Raw genomic sequence first — 17,400 nt, forward strand, 5'->3', positions numbered from 1 at the left:
AGGGAGAAAATATATATTTGCAAATGCATCCCAAAGCTATTTAATTAGGTCACTGCTGTAGAGGATTGGTATGTAATAATCACAATTTAAAGAATATCATCACAAAATATCTCTTATCATAGAATAGCTGATATGTCTCCTCTTTAATAAATAATAAAAGATGTCTCCTCTTTAATAAAAGCTAGTTGATGCCTTAGTGATTTAGTGGTTTTGATAAGATTTAGTATCTTATCACATTTCTCTGAAGATATTATACTCACACATATGTTCAAAGAGGCTTATAAAACGATCATTTTTGTGTACTACTTATAATAGTGGAAAATTGGAAGTAGGATTCCAATGCCTTCAACAAGGTAATGGTTAGATAATGTGTGACATATTTTAGAATACAATACACATATTTAAAAGAACAAGATAGATTAAATTGACTCATGAGAAAGTTCTAAAACATACATTTCATTTTTCTGTTTGTTCTATTAATTCTGGTCATTTGTGTGCATTCTTCCATTTGTTGATTGTGATGGCTTTCTTTCATGATGTTAGTTTTACCAAAGTGTTTAGTGATTCTTGATACCCATCCTTGCCTTTGAGATTCTCTGTTAGGACGCCTATGAATACAGCATTTGTCATTGTTCCTTGTGAAGAGAGAAGAATATTCTGCCTGGCAGGGCAGGCTTGCAGTTTTTTACTAGCTTTGGGGTACTCCCCTCCTTGAGAAGTCAGCAGCTCTCAGACACTGACTGCCCTTTCTTCGGGCCCAAGTGACCCTACTCATCACTTCTTCTAGGGATGGGGACAGGAATATAATTCTATTGTCTACCATTTGGCCCAGTTTGGAGAAGGGAATAAAACTGAGCCTCCTAGCTGCTTCTGTGGCACCTCAGATAGTCTTTCTGAGGGTTATGCCACAGCCTCTCCCTTCTCAATCTGCCTCTCTTGGCTCTGAGCCTCTCTTGAAACTGATCCTACACCCTGGTTGATGTTGTATTCTGGGGGTTTCCCATTTCAATCCAATCTGAGCTATTTCAGATATTTCTTGTAATATATGTCCATCCAGAGGATTCCTTCTGGTCTCTGGCATTGTTATGGATTTGTTTTTAAATACTACATTCCGTGTCATTTCTTGGAATTTGAACTGGGAATGAGAGACAGGTGTGTGTGCTCAGCTCACTCTCCTAACCCAGTCTCTGCAGGTGGATGGTAGAAACACTGCTCATTCCTCTCCTGGATCCACGTACATAAACTTACAGCTGGGATTTCCATGAGGATTAGGTTGGCAGAATAGATTTAATTGAGGAGAATTTATATCCTTAAAATACTGATTTCCCCATTACATGAACAGATACTTCTTTCTCTCCATATGTTTTCTAGATAAAGAATGTTACTCTGTTCATATAGGTCTTAGACACTTCTTATTATTTATTCCCATGTAGTTTATGCTTTTGTTACTACTGTGAATGGTATTTCCTTTTCCATTAGAATTTCTAACCAGTTCCTGATGGTGTATTAAGAAAGCTATTGATTTTTGTATATTCATTTTGTAACTGACCACCTTGCTCAGTGCTTTCATTTTTTCTAATAGTTTTTCAGTAGATTCTCCTAGGCTTGCCAGGAAGATAATCATAAGACAACGTGCAAGATGTGTACCAGTATCTTCATTTCAATATTGTTTGTAATATGAAAAAAGTAGAAAATAATATGAATCTCTATCAATAGAGGAATAAGAAATAGATCAGGTAAGTTATAATGCATAGTGATAACAGAGTGCATGCAACCTTTGAAAATAAACATATCTAGATAGAAATCTACATATGAAAAAGGAAGAAGAATATAAGACAGCATAATTATTTTATTTAAGTTCTTCATTCTTACAAAAAATTCTTTGTGTATATATTTTTGTGTATAGAAAGGGAGGGAGGGAGGCTGAGAGAGAGAAAGAGAGAGCAAAGAAAAAAGAAAAGAAAAGAAAAGATGGTAGGAAGAAAGAGAGAAATAATAGGTTTTGACAGACAACCAAATGCTTGAAATAGCTGTCTCCAAATGGGATATTTTGTTATGTTTTCCCCCTTTTTCTAAAAGCCTATAATGACAACATATTACTTTTTTACAAAAAGACACACATTATTTTCAAACACACATTGCTAGTGGCTCATTATCATCCACAACCACCATTTTCTGAGGCATGCTATACTCTCCCGCTGACTGACCACACTGTTCTAGCCTACACAGAGGCAGGGTCTGAGGAGAGATGAGTGAGTAATAAAAGCTAGCCAACTGTAGCTCTCCCATTGGAGGGGAGATTATTAGTTGAGAATGGTAATGGGGGATTCTCAGGGACTATAATAAAAGAGAAGAGCTGGACAGAGTGTTGGTTGAGGAGTCAGTTTATGGAGCATTACTGTAAAGTCATACCCAATAGGGACTATGTCCAGCCAGGTTGATTAAGCTAAGGAAATCCCAAAACTTTAAAATGTTCAATCAAGCAAGTGCCAAGTATGTTTCATGTAAATTGTTTATGCCATGTCAACATAGCCCAGGGCAAGTCTTAACATTAAATTTTGATGGAAGAATATAATTAATTTTTAACTCTAGGATATTAACATACATAAAGTTCTCTTCTTTTGGAAGTGAGCCAGACCCTATGAGTAGACATACCCCCAAAAGGTATTATTCATACACTGGATATTCATCTTTATCTATGGCTAAAGTTCTAGAACATAAATATGAAAAAATATGAAATAGTCAAACATCTGCCTTTACTAGAGTTAAATTAAAGTGATCACAAACATCACAGAATCTCCTGATTGGGAGGTGCTTTACTGCTTGTTAGGTGTGGTCAAATTAGGTAAAGTTAGCATCTTTTTTTTTATAAGACCCTCACATATAGTCATTTAGAAAAAGCCTCTGCCATAAAAGTAGCACTTTTATGCAAAAATACTTTTTTGTTCATGTAAGGAATGTTAACAAGCACACTGTAAGGAAAAGAAGATATTCAACAAATGCACTATCCTAAGGGCTCTATATAGAACACTTCATTGTATCTTTACAACCGACCTCAAAGGTATTAATCATTATCTCTGTCTATAATAGGAAAGGAAAAGTTGGTAATCAGAAAGGATAGAGCCTGGAGATTTAAAAAAAAAAAACAACCTGTCTTTTTATGTGACTCTGCTTCTGCTGCATCCAACTGACATATAGGAGTCCCTCTATGTCTCCTAACCTGGGAGAAATAAAGACCTACTTGTATTTATTCCATCACAGCCTTTTGAAGAAAGCACAGTTCGGTTGCCCCTCGGGATGTTTTACCACAGGCTGAGTATTTAATTCTTTTTCAGAAGGCTTTTGTTTGCAAGTAACCTAGACATGACTCAAATATTCTTTTTTTTTTTTTTTTTTTACAAATAGTTTATTGTCAAATTAGTTTCCACATAACACTCAGTGCTCATCCCTACAAGTGTCCTCCTCCATGCCCATCCCACCACCCCCCCACATCCATCAGTCCTCAGTTTTTGTCAGCATTCAAGAGTCTCTCATGGTTTGCCTCTCTCCCTTTCCCCCACCATTTCCACCCTTCTTCTCCCCCTTATTCCTCGGTCAAGTTCCTCCTAATCCTCCTATAAGTGCAAACATATGATATTTGTCCTTCTCTGCCTGACTTATTTCACTCAGCATAACACCCTCAAGGTCCATCCAGGTTGCTACACACGGTCAAATATTCTTAAATAAATAAATAAAAAAGTATTATCTTCCATAACATGAAGTCCAGGAGTAGGGGAGGCTCTATTTTGGTTGACATAATGGAACAAATCTCATCCAAAACCAAAGTTCTTTACTTCTCTCCCAGTTGCCATCTCTGCTGAGGGCCTTTCCTTCACCCTCAGTCTCATTTCCCTCTCAGCCCCAGGACAGTTAGAGCTGATCCAAGCATCACACCCAGATTTGACACGATATTCACCCACATCTCTTTCTAAGAAACAAGGAAACTCTCAGAGCTCTCAGCTTTTCTCACTGAGCCTAGATGAATCACATGCCCATCCCTCAACCAGTTACCAGCAAGAAACATATGCTCTCCTTGATTGGTTGGGTCTAATCAAGATCCATTCTCCAGAGTAGGGGTTGAGACAGCATTCTTTGAAATATGAGGAGATATGGAGGAGCCATGAGACTTGCGCTAAATCATGGGTTTCATAAATGATAGAGAAAAAAACAAAAAGAAAAGTGGGTAAGCAACCAACAGAGCTGAATAAACATCATCGAGAAAACTCCAGCCAGACCAGTTCCCTCATGGTCCCAAGCATTTGACTCTCAGGCTTTTATCTTTGTATCTTGTTGTTATTAAATGCTTTGTGAAGAAAGGCCATTTGCTACTTCTCTAGAAACCTGAATTTCACCAGATATTTTACTTTGGGTTCAATCTACCTCTAGCCTATAGATCTCTCCCCTTTTAGCAGCAACTCTCATGTAAGGTCAGCTTGGCATTTGACTAAAGACCTTCTATCAGTTACAAACTTCATTGACTGCCTACATGTCAGACTATGCTACCACCAGCAAGAGCTGACAAGTCACTCATTCTGGGAATGTTAACCCTCCCCCTGGGTGACTGCCATACATTTGGCCCAGGTATCAACATACCTGGAGTTTCTGGATCTCCATCATTTCTGGACTTATGTGAAACCCTTACAGTGGAGTTAGGAAGAGCTGGCACTCCAAGAATACATGCAAAGGGCCACATGATGCAATTCAGAACTGTGGAAAAGGTAACTACCCATGAGATGAATTCGAACCAATGAGAAACAAGAGATGAGGAGGAGCAGGGTAGATAAACTTCCCCTCCTTTATCCCTCTCATTGACTTTCCTGAGCCAGACTTTCTCCAAACTAACTGCCATTTAGGCCTATCCTTTAGTCTCAGTAGATACACTAGCCACACTTACTAAAGTGTTTCTTAATAGCTCATATAAAGTCAGCATGGTAATGTAACACTTCACATTGCTTCATGTCTCTTTTGCCTTTCTCTTTCCCTTACTCTCCCACCGTCTCCTTAATAAAACACTTAATAAAACACTTAATAAAACACTCCTTAATAAAACACTTAACCCTTGCCTCAGGCTCTGCTTCTAGAACTCAGGCTATGACAAACACCACAGAGAGGATGGGATACATGTTTTTTGGGACTACCAATCATTCGTTCCATCCAGTGTAGGACATTATTGCTTCAGTTCCACTGGTGAAACTTGCATAAACTATACGATAGAAATGGGCACATATTATCAGGCTACTTTGGGGCAGATTTGACATAAATATTTACTTAAATATTTAAAATATAAATTTTTACTTTAAAATGAAAAATTATTCTATAATATGAAAATCAATAGAGCATGTAACAATACTTCACTGCAGAAGCAACATCAAAATCTTCCTGCATGTGTATCATTAGCTGACTTGCTGACATTTAAACGAATCAAAGGATATGTTACATCATCATGTCAGGATTCAGAAGTACTCCGAGCCCCTAGAGCTACTTGTTAATATCTGCCATCAGAACTCAATGTCTAAATTTTGACACCAGGTATGTAGAATTTTGGAAGGTAAAGAAATCCACTAAAAAATGTTAAACTTGCCATGGGTAATGACTCATAGCCAAATAATCATAAAAGTGACCATAGAGAAAATGTGACAAGGGTAGAGAAGTTCAATCAGATTAGGCAAAATGGTTTTTAATTAATTGGCTTTAAAAGAATGAATTTTGTTTCTTGTATGACATTTGCCTGAGAACCAATTCATCAAGAACCAATCCCCTCACCTTCCTGGGTTCCAATTGCCCTAAGACCTGGGTTATTTACCATGAATTGTTGCCATACTTTTAAAGTTCATGCTCTCCCATCTGCCTGACACATTCTTCCATTTTGGTGGTCTCATGCCTTCTTCTAATTCAGTTCCCATGTTACTCCCTTTAAGGGTTTTTGCACTGCTAGGCAGAGGATGGCACACTATATCCCATGGGCCAAATAGAAGTTTTTTTCATGGCCCATGATCTAAGAAGGATTTCTACAGATAAGCATTTGCAATCAATCTAATAATAGGGAACATTAACTTTGAATTCCAATTAAGCAAGATGTGATCCAACTTCAACAAAACAAAACGAGAAAAGAATTCCATTCTCCTCATTAAAAGATCTGCAGTTCAAAAAATTATGCTCAATTATTATTCATAAAATTTGAAATATAACAATTAAAACTTATGGACAATTTTTTACCTCTTGTCACATAAATACCTACATAAGATCTTGATTTTGTCTCTTGGCCCACAAAGCCAAATATGTTTTCTATCTCACCCTTTCTAGAGAAAAATCTATCAACCCCTGCACTAGAATCACAGAGCCCAAAATAGCCAGAAAAATTTCCTATTTAGCATCTTGATTATAAAGATTAAAACAAACAGACAACAACAACAAAAAACAATGCCATGACAAGAGAAAGGGCCTGTCCCTCACATTTCCCAGCAGCGTTAGGACTGGCCCCCAAGCCTCTGGGCTGTGCTCTGCTCTTCCCCAAGTAACAGCTTAACAAACATTTGTTAACTGCCTGGAAAGAAGCAGGATTTCTCAGAGAACCTATAAATCAGACAGCGTGCCCAATCTCCATTAAATATACCTTTCCCCTCTTGCCTTTTGCTCTTTGTTTAAGTTAATGGAAATCCAATGCTTGAATGAAATTCAAACCCCACTCTGTCTCCAGCAAGTGCTCAAGGATGTTATGTGAGAAGCAGCTGTGAAGACCGAGTGTAATCAGTTAAATGTGAGCAGAGCTGAAAGCCTGGAAAGAATTCTATAGCCTAATAATGGTTTATTAAAAAGACTTCACCGGATTTACAGTTGGCCCACACCTTTCTCCTCCTTTTGAAACAGCTCAGGAAAACCAATCTGCCTCTGCCTGAGACCTGCCATTCCACACTGCAGAACTCTACCAGGGCACAGTGTTTACCCTAGAACTCGATTCATCATATTTACAAAAGGTCAGATATGACTGAACAGCCTGCCTGGAGATTTTATTTAAATCTACTGTATTTCTTTCAAGGCTTAAAAAACAAAACAAAACAAAACCAAAAAAAACCCTCAACCTGTGCTTGGAGAGAAGGAGCCATTTGATTTGTGTGATTTGTGTTTGAAAGGTCATCAGCTATATTATAAAGCTTGGTCAGCAGAGACGGGTAGGAGGGGGGTTGAGAGCTGACAAATAACGGGACAGTGTTCCCTCTGTGCTCATGAAGGCTTATTCAAAGGTATTTGGTTTGTACACTCTTTCAGAATATCCATTCTTCTAACCGTTGTGTTTGGGGAAATTAGAATCTCAATTCAAGTCCATAGAGATAGATAAATAGATAGATAAAAGGATAGTAAGGTCGGTAGGGAGGTAGGTAGACTGAAAAAACATGGTTGAAAAAAACATGACTCTAAGCAATTGCCTGATGATGTAGATTGTGTATTATCCTAAAGCTCAGAGAAAGGATATGCAGCCACACACACTGTCCTTAATTTGTAGGAGGAATTCTTATAAAGAATGTTCACCTTATACTGGTGGTTGGCTGGTGAGGGGGAGGGAGGTCTTCCTATATATTCCTAATTGCATTCATGTGACTTGCAGCCTATTGTGGATTGTCGCCTACAGTAGGAAGCTTGTGAGGACAAAGGCATGGTGGTCATGTGTGTTGAGATTAGTTCTTGAAACAGCTTTTTGCCTGTCAATCCATTTAGGTGAATTCTGCACACATAAAGCTCTCAATAGTCCCCCAAAGACATGGCTAGTGTTGATTTGAAAACAAAATCAAAGATCCAGAAAGTGTTTCACAGTTTCTGAGGAAAAGTGGATTCCATCAGAAGGCCCCACACATGGTTGCTTACCAGAGTCACCTGGGTGTTACTTTTTAAACATATTTTAAGAGATGAAGAACTGTAGCTTAAGAATGAAAGAAACATGTGCTTCACTAATGCATCAAAGGAAGAATGAAGAAACCTGTAGAACTGGCGTAAGTCTGAGAAAGGGGGTGCAGGAAGGAAAAACAAGAGTATCTCTCTCATTTATCATTTTCCTACCTTTCCCAGGACATATATCAAACACTCTTGTTTTTAGAGTAGCATAGTGGAAGGCAGAAGAGCAAATTAATGGAGGCAACTGATTTTGCCATTAGACAATCTGGGCTTGAATCCCAGTTCTGCTACCAAGTTGTTATCTAACAGCTCTGAAGCTCAGCTTCCACAAGTAGAACATGATTCTAAAGATAAGACCTTTCTCATTTGTTTGTTGTGAAGATTAAATGAGATCATCCGTGTAAACATTTCACCAAGGTACCTGATAAACCCTCTACAAAATCTATTAGGATAGACAGGAAACAAGTGCAAGTTCATAGAGGGGCTGTTGGGATCTTGACCTTCCCCACATGGTCTTATCTTCATAATTTAAAATCACAAAACTGAAGAGGCCTTGAGGTTCTCAAATTTGACTGCACATCGGAATTATCTGCAGAACTTTCTGTTTTAAAAATCTAGATTTTTATGGAGTGACTGGGTGACTCAGTCCGTTAAGCATCTGACCTCAGCTCAGGTCATGATCTCATGGTATTTCAGTCTGTGACTCCCTCTCTCTCTGACCCTCCCCTGCTCACGCTGTCTCTCTCTCTCTCTCCTAGAAATTAAAAAAAAAAAAAACTAAATAATAAAGAAACAAACAAATAAAATATAGACATCTATTCCATTAGATTCTCTGAGATGGATTCCTAACATTAGTATGTTTTAAAAAATAGCTCCCAGGTGATTCTGGTAAACAACGATGTGTGGGACCTTCTGATGGAATTCACTTTCCATCAAATAAAGGAATCCCTTCTTTGAAATCCATGTGTCAACCTCTTCAGGGCACAGCAGTGATCTCAAGTAGACAGTATCTTCCATGGTGACATTTCAGTTGTTGGACAGTCTTTTTGATGAGGTCCAAAAATCCTATAAAAGTAGGAAACAACTTTTCCTATGTAATAACTTTTCTAAAATCTTAAGGAGGCCATTCATCAAGCCTGCTGTATATCCTTTATCTTCTCCATCTTCTTCAACTATTTCTCCGAGGACATGGTTTCTAAATCAGCGCAACATCATTTTCCTCATTATCTTAGCCATTAGGTCAATCATAATATTCCTCCTTAAAAGATTTTACTAGAACACAGTAGATACTGTGTGGCTTGATTAGCACAATCACTTTCATAATCTCCCACAAAGCCATCTAATGTTGTATTAGTTTCTATCTTTTGACAGCTATCTAATATTGTTCAGGTTGTGGGCCATTTCAACCACCGAAGTTCTTCAGAAACTGCTAGCAAACCAAATCTTCCTTATATATATGTCCACGTTTAACTTTTTGAGGGAAATGAAAGACCATGTATTTACCACTCATGAAGTTCCTTTTGGAGACTTTGGAGTCATCATTCCAATTTTTTGAGGTGATAAGTAGAATTTTTATTATAATCAACATATGTGTTATTTTTCCTTGCTTTGCATTGTTTTGCATCATCTCATTCAGCCTCTGGCTTAAAAAAAAAAAAAAAAAAGGCAGGACCAAAGATTGAAGCCTGTGGAAGTCCACAAGAGACCTCCAACTGTGTGGAGATAGATTCACACAACCAGCTACAAGCTGCAACCAGCTACAAGCCTCTATCAAATGCTTTGCTGACCTCAAGAAAAATTATAATTGGAGAGCTCCTTGGATCTACCATCCTCATAAAGGCATTTACAAAGGAACTAAAGTCAGCTTGAGAGATCTTCCTCTTAATGAATACACACAGGTGGCTATGGATACTTGCCTTTTCTAAAGATACATAAACAACTTAATGATCTATTTTAGAATGTTGCATGGTTGTAAATGTCAGGATTGCCTGTTTATGTCAACCAGAAGCCAGCCTTTGTGAGAATAATGGAATTATTTGACTGTCTCCATTTTTCCAGAGCTTATTTATGAGCCCTCAGAGGTTACTGACAATGAAGCTGAGACTCCGCAATCACATTTCTAAGTTCTGTTAGCATTTCAGAGACATGGGTCCTTTTATTCTCAGGTACTTGAATTCTCTTGAATCTGCTGATCTTCTTTTCCTCACTTGTCACATTTCTTAGGCCACAATACCCCCCTTTTTTGGTTTTTAATTTTCTTCCTTTCAAGTTGGGAAATGTTTCCCATTTTCAAGACAATGGGAAAAAAATTGAAATTGTGGTTTTTCTCTTTTATCACGTTAACACACCCATCTTTATTTTTCAGGCTGGGAGCTTGATACTTCCTCCGATGAAGGCATTTGTTATCAAGATCACCAAAACAGCTTTCTGAACCACTGCAAGTCTGGGAATGTCCCTCCCAACACAATCTCTCTGTACTATGCCCTGCTTTCATATTCAACCTTGACTACTTTGACATTTGAGGACAGATAATTTTTGTTAGAGGATAGAGGCACTGTCCTGTACATGTTAGATGTTTAGCAGCACCCCTGGCCTCTGTCCACCAGATGCCGGTAGCATGTACCTTCCACCCCCCAATTGGGACAACTTGAAAGTATCTTCAGATGTTGCCCCCCAGCTGACATCTTCGTTTTTGGAAATTTTCAAAATCATAGATCAACACTTTTATATCATAATTAACCTTTCTTGGCATATACCCCTTGGCATCTCTAGGCTGGTTCATACTTTTCGCTTAATTTATTCTCAAGTTAGTTAACATACAGTATAGTCTTGGCTTCAGGAGTAGAATCCAGTGATTCATCACTTACATGTGACACCCAACAAGTGCCCTCCTTAATACCCATCGCTGATTTTCCCTACATCAACCCTAAGTTTTTTCTCTGTATTTAAGAGTCTCTTATGGTTTGCCTCCTTCTCTGTTTTTATCTTATTTTTGTTTCCCTTTCTCTATGATCATGTTAAGTTTCTCAAATTTCACGTATGAGTGAAATCATGTGATATCTGTCTTTCTCTGACTTATTTTGCTTAGGATATATACTCTAGTTCCATCCATGTTGTTACAAATGGCAAGATTTCATTTTCTTTTCATAGTCAATTAGTATTGCATTATGTATATACGGTATATTTTCTTTATCCATCCATCAGTTGATGGGCATTTGGGCTCTTTCCATAATTTGGCTATTGTTGATAGCACTGCTATAAACATTGAGATGTATGTGCCCCTTTGAATCAGCACTCCTGTATCCTTTGGATAAATTCCTAGTAGTAAAATTGCTGGGCTGTAGGGCAATTCTATTTTTAATTTTTTGAGGAACCTCCACACTGTTTTCCAGAGTGGCTGCACCGTTTGCATTTAGGCTGGTTCATACTTATATTTGCTATAAATATCTCCATGCAGTTGGATTGTATGTGGCCATGCCAAGAACCTTCCACGGAGGACACAAACTCCCAAGTCTATAGTCCTTAGGAATTGTTTCTCAGATCTGACATCTCCCTCCATTTCATTTGCAAATCTGCCATTTTTTAATACACCAAAGAAGAGTTTTAATACCTTTGGCCCCCAGAGCTTCTCAGCTCACAAAGTTCATATTTAAAATAGTGAAATCAGGGGCGCCTGGGTGGCTTAGTCGGTTAAGCGTCCGGTTTTCGCTTAGGTCATGACCTCGCGGTTCGTGGGTTCGAGCCCCACGTCGGGCTCTGTGCTGACTGCCAGCTCAGAGCCTGGAGCCTATTTCAGAGTCTGTACCTCCCTCTCTCTCTGACCCTCCCCTGCTCACGCTGTTTCTCTCTCTCCTAGAAATAAAATAAAAATATTTTTAAAAAACAAAAAAAAAATAAAATAGTGAAATCATGAGACAATACTCTGATGCTTGGTGCTTCTAATTCCAATGCCCACAGTGATTCTGGGAATGGAAGAAATCAACCAGTTTGTCTTGAGCTATTTCCAAGCCTTTTCCAAGAAATGCTTACTTATACCAGAAGTGATCTTTTTCCCCTCATGGTTTATTTCTAGCTACTTTCCAACAAAGTTTATTTTTCTCCCTTTAACCAGTGCACACTAGATGTACTTTTAGTGACAGATCCTTGTAATAAAGTCAACTGAGCAAAACCCAGAGGGGAGGACACTTTCAAATGTCTTCTGGAAAGAAAGAAAACAATCCACAAAAAAAGGAAAGGCAACACTGTTCTTTTAGAAATTGCCTGCTGTGGCAAAAAGAAAGGCACATAAAAGGACAATTTTGTGATTCAAAAGGAATGCAAAAGTCAGAATTGCTGCCAATACAGAAGGACAGAGGTGCAAACGAGAAGGTTAAGGTTGCCAGGCTCTCTGTCTGCACAAAGAGCTTCTTGTCTAACCCTCCTCAGGAAGACAAGCTATGGACATTTTGCACATCATTCCCACCTACGTGTAGAGACTAACACAAATTCCAATTTGAGTCCATGACACAAATTCTTTCCCAGAGATTCTTGGGAGGCTTCCTGGTCAACACCCTCCCCTCCACCCCCTAAAATATGTTTGACACCTGCCAGTAGCTGCTGGGCAAATGGTTTTCAAACTTCAGTGTATGTAAGTGTCAACAGGAGAGCTTATTTCAAATGTAGCTTTCTGGGGCCTGCCTACTAGAGGTTCGTTATATATGGACTGGGGCCCAGAAATTCACTTTTTTTAAACGAGTTTTTTTTTAATTTATTATTTTTGAGAGAGAGAGAGAGAGAGAGAGAAAGCACGTGAGAGGGAAAGGGGCAGAGAGGGGAGGGGAGAAAGGATCTGAAGCGGGCTCTGTGCTGATAGCAGAGAGCCTGATGCGGAGCCAGAACTCACAAATTGTGAGATCGTAACCTGGGCCTAAGGTGGACACTTAACCACCTGAGCCACCCAGTGGTCCCAGAAATTCACACTTTTAAAACTAAGTATCATAGGTGATTCCAATGCATGTTTAAAAAACAGTCCCAGGTACCCTAGGGTGAAACTGGGAAACCCTGATACAGGGCCCTGGTCATGTAGGCACAAAATGTGTTTTATCATGGCATTCAGTACTTCTCTCCCCAAAGAAAGAATTGGCAGATAAGCGATATGAAGTAGTGTTATCAGAGCTTGTATGCAAACCCTTCCAAAAAGAGAAGCAACGTTTAAAATAACTTGTTATTCACACACACACACAAATATGTGTTTAGCAAAAATATGCTGTATTAAACTATTAAGCTTTAGTTCCTGTATAAATGAAGATTTCTTCCCTCAAAGAAAACTTGGGCCACCAGGACATGTTTTGTCTCCCCTAATAAACCATGAGGTTTGAATGAATGTGCAAATCTCCATCAAAGCTGTCCATCTGCGAGCCCAATGAGACAGCCTCACCCTTACAGATCTGAAGCTGGGATCTAGCCGTCTGACCCACTTATAGCTGTTTTCATAATAGATGACTGAAAAAAGTCCCCATCCACTTCTGCCTCAATGTCTGTGCTGTCTAGGGGAGATAAGCTATCGTTCCGCCAACTTTCATTTCTCTATAAACCTCATTTCTAAGTACCAGCTACATCTCACACAAGCAGAAGTTCTCTTTCCCAAGGTATGTGGAGCAGATCACATTTAGCAGATGTCATGATACCGTCGTCTCAATCTGAACCCGAATTGACATTGCTTTTACTTTTATTCTACAAAAATAAATGAGAAAACACAAACAAGATGCTTTTTTTCTTTTATCAGTGAACAAAAGCGTACATACAGATGGTAAGTACTCGGTGGCATGAGTTGTCACAAAGTTGAACACACCTCTCTGACCATCTTCCAGACCTAGATCCAAAATACCACAGGCTCCCACATACCTCCGTCCATATTCTGCCAGTCACTATACCTCTCAGAATAGGGGCAAAGGCGTGGTTTTGCTTATTTGGGGCCCTTATTAAATGGAGTAATATTGTATGTGCTGCTTCATGCCTTTCCGAACAAGTATTTTAATACATGAATGCCCATCGTGTGTTCCCTGTTCTCCTGAGATACTGGTATTCAACAAATATCTGTAAAGACCCTTAAAAAGTTTTCGGTAGAGCAAAGCAATTGATCTACTTCCTGAGAAATTTAACAGCAGCGTATAGCACGAAATGGGTGGAGATTCACGATACAAACCATTGCTCTCCTTCCATTAAACAATACATTCATATCAAATGCTTACCGTGTGCCATCTCTACATTAACACTATTAGGTAGAAAAGTCACGGCCCATCCAGAAAGCACTTAGAATGTGTCTGGAGAGGTTAATACACAAACACAGAAGAAAGAAAGAAAACTCAAGATGTGTGTATATATTTACAGTGCTGCCCTGTGTGTTCTAGACAATTCGAGAAAAGAATGATAAGGTGCTACTTGAGTTACAGATAATTTCTTGAGTTACAGGCAATACTTGCAAAGTGAGGTATGGAGGAAGGAGCTCAATGCATGGTTGTTACCAAGGGAAAGGGTTCTCAGGATAGATGACATTGTGTCTTGTTTATTACAGATATGGCTACAGAAGTTATGTTCTTAATGTCTAGGGTAGGAACAGGCAGTTCTGTAGGGAGAAAAAGATTTAGCCTAAGTGGGTAAAAAACAGGCAACATGAAAATAGGACCCTGTTAACAAAGAACAGAGATGTCAATGTGTAAGAGTCAGTGATGGTTTGCCTCTGGGGCATTCTTTTTCCTCAGCGAAATTCAGTATCTCTTTATGGAATCACTGTACTTGAGCCAATGACAGAGATTCCATAATTGAATCTTATAGCTTAGTAATAGCAGTCACTGCCAGATGAGAGTTTGTTCTATTTAGTACCAAAGATTCCTTTATAGTTGGCCATAGCTAAAAAAATATCAAAGCAGGAATTCTTTCATGTATATGTTAGCTATAATCCTCACCACATCCTAAGAGGCAAATCCTGAAAACTAAGATTCAGATGACTGCGATACCTTTCATAGAACTAAACAGCTTGAAAGAGGAATTGCCTGGATTTGATCCCAGGTCTATCTAGATACAAAAATCACCTAGAGAGCAGAGGGTGATCCCTTTTAGTTGGATGTGCTGATAGTGATCACAATAGCTCAATATAATTAATAGTTACATGGTATTTTCTATTCCATAAATTCTTTATTCTGTATTGCTCTTCACAGGCTCACAGAGAGATTTATCTGCATTTGACCCTCACAATAACCATACTGAGTAAGCAAAACCAATCTTAGCCCATGTCACAGGGAACTCACCTAGTTTGTAAGTAGGAGGCCACAACGGAAGGCCAGATCTTCTGATTTCATAATCAGTATTGTTTCCAGAGAACAGAAATGTACAACTTTAGTACTTCTCTACGGATATGGAAGATAAACCATAATATGATCTTCAGGTCATGGGTGAAATAAAAATCCAAGATATAGTTACTGATAGAATGTCTTTGAAACACAGTTGCTCAAAATACTCTTCTTAAAAAAGACCTGGGGAGGAGGTAAGATTCCAACAGTCCTAATGATTATCTATTTCATCAAAATCCCAGCCTTGTTCAGCAGCATGGAAATGTCTACAGAAATGTCTTTTCCAGCATCTGTCTGAGAATAAGAGAAGCAGAGGAAGGTTAAACATGCAAATGATGCCGCAAAATTCATGACTGTGGATGCATCTGATTCCCAGCCCACAGCTTTAGGGGGGCACCTGGCTTCTCTGGATAAAAGAAAGGAAGCATGAAAAGAAGCTGGCAGGCTGTCCCAGAAAATACACCCCCCTTGGGCTCCCTGCCCAAGAAAGAGTCTGGCAACACAGCCAGATAATTGAAATGCTTAGCTTCTAACCTCAGCCTGAAGGAGCCTTGTGTTGGCAGTCTTCTCTAAGATTCTCAGGCTTAGCGAATAAGCCAGGCATCCCATACCACTAAGGGCCACAGAAGAGAGGGCAATCTAAGCCAGATAACCCCTTCCACCTCAGAGATCCGCAAATACCACTTCCACAGCAAGGGGGACGAGCTGTCATCAAAATCAAATAACCATACGGCTTGAGGGATTCTCCTGTACCCCCTTGCCCACAGTCTTTCCCTGCTTGCTTAAGGTCTCCCCATTGTATTAGACAATGTCAGGGCTCTACCCAGATTCCCTAGGATATCTTTTGCCCTTGTTTGTGCTTTCCCCTCATCCCGTTGGTGTCTTTTACACACCCATGGCCAGCAAGTATTTTTAGGAAATGCCCTCAGGCTACTGGCAGGGGGAGCCTGAAGCACCTCAAAATACAAGAACCCTTAACCAATGCCTGACGGGTATCAGCATATGAAAGACACACCCCACTTGCCCAGGACCCAGAACAAGTCTGTTTGTGCCTAGAATGCCATAAACTTTTGGAGAACAATTCTTTCAGCCTTTTTCTTCTTTTTTATAAGTTTTCATTTAAATTCCAGTTAGTCGGCATATAGTATTATATTAGTTTCAGGTGTAAAACATAATGATTCCACACTTCCATACAACAGCCAGTGCTCATCACAGCACTCCATAATCCTCCTCACCTATTTCACCCCTCCCCCCAACCACCTCCCCTCTGGCAACCATCAGCTTGTTCTCTAATGAGTCTGTTTCTTGGTTTGCCTCTCTCTCTCTTTGTCTCTCTCTCTTTTATTCCCTTTACTCATTTGTTTAGTTTCTTAAATTTCACATATGAGTGAAATACGGTGTTTGTCTTTCTCTGATTTGTTTCACTTAGTATTACACTCTAGCTCCATCTATGTCATTGCAAATGGCAAGATTTCAATCTTTTTATGGCTGCATAATATTCCACTGAATATATACACCACATCTTCTTTATCCACTCGTCAGTCAATGGACACTTGGACTGTTTCCATAATCTGGCTATTGTATTGGCTGCTATAAACTAAGGGGTGCATGTATTCTTTTGAATTAATATTTTAATATTCTTTGGGTAAATACCTAGTAGTGCAATTGTTGAATTGCAGGGTAGATCTATTTTTAACTTTTTAAGAAGCCAACATATTCTTTTCCACAGTGGATGCACCAGTTTGCATTCCCACCAGCAGTGCAAGAGGGTTCTCCTTTCTCTGCATCCTCGCCAACACTTGTTTTTCCTTGGGTTGTTGATTTTAGCCATTCTGACAGGTGCGAGATGATAGCTCATGGTAATTTTTATTTGCATTTCCCTAATAGTGATGTTGAGCAATCTTTTCATGTGCCTGTTGGCCATCTGTATGTCTTTTTTTTTCTTTTGAAAAATGTCTATTTATGTCTTCTGGACTATTTTTTAACTGGACTATTCATTTTTGGGGTGTTGAGTTTTATAAGCTCTTTATATATTTTGGATACTAACACTTAATCAGATATGTCATTTGCAAATATCTTCTATTCTGTACATTGCCTTTTAGTTTTTTTGATTGCTTCCTTCACTGTGTAGAAGCTTTCTATTTTG

This window comes from Hyaena hyaena, unplaced genomic scaffold (assembly GCF_003009895.1).
Source record: "Hyaena hyaena isolate Hyena2069 unplaced genomic scaffold, ASM300989v1 scaffold_403, whole genome shotgun sequence".
NCBI lineage: Eukaryota > Metazoa > Chordata > Mammalia > Carnivora > Hyaenidae > Hyaena > Hyaena hyaena.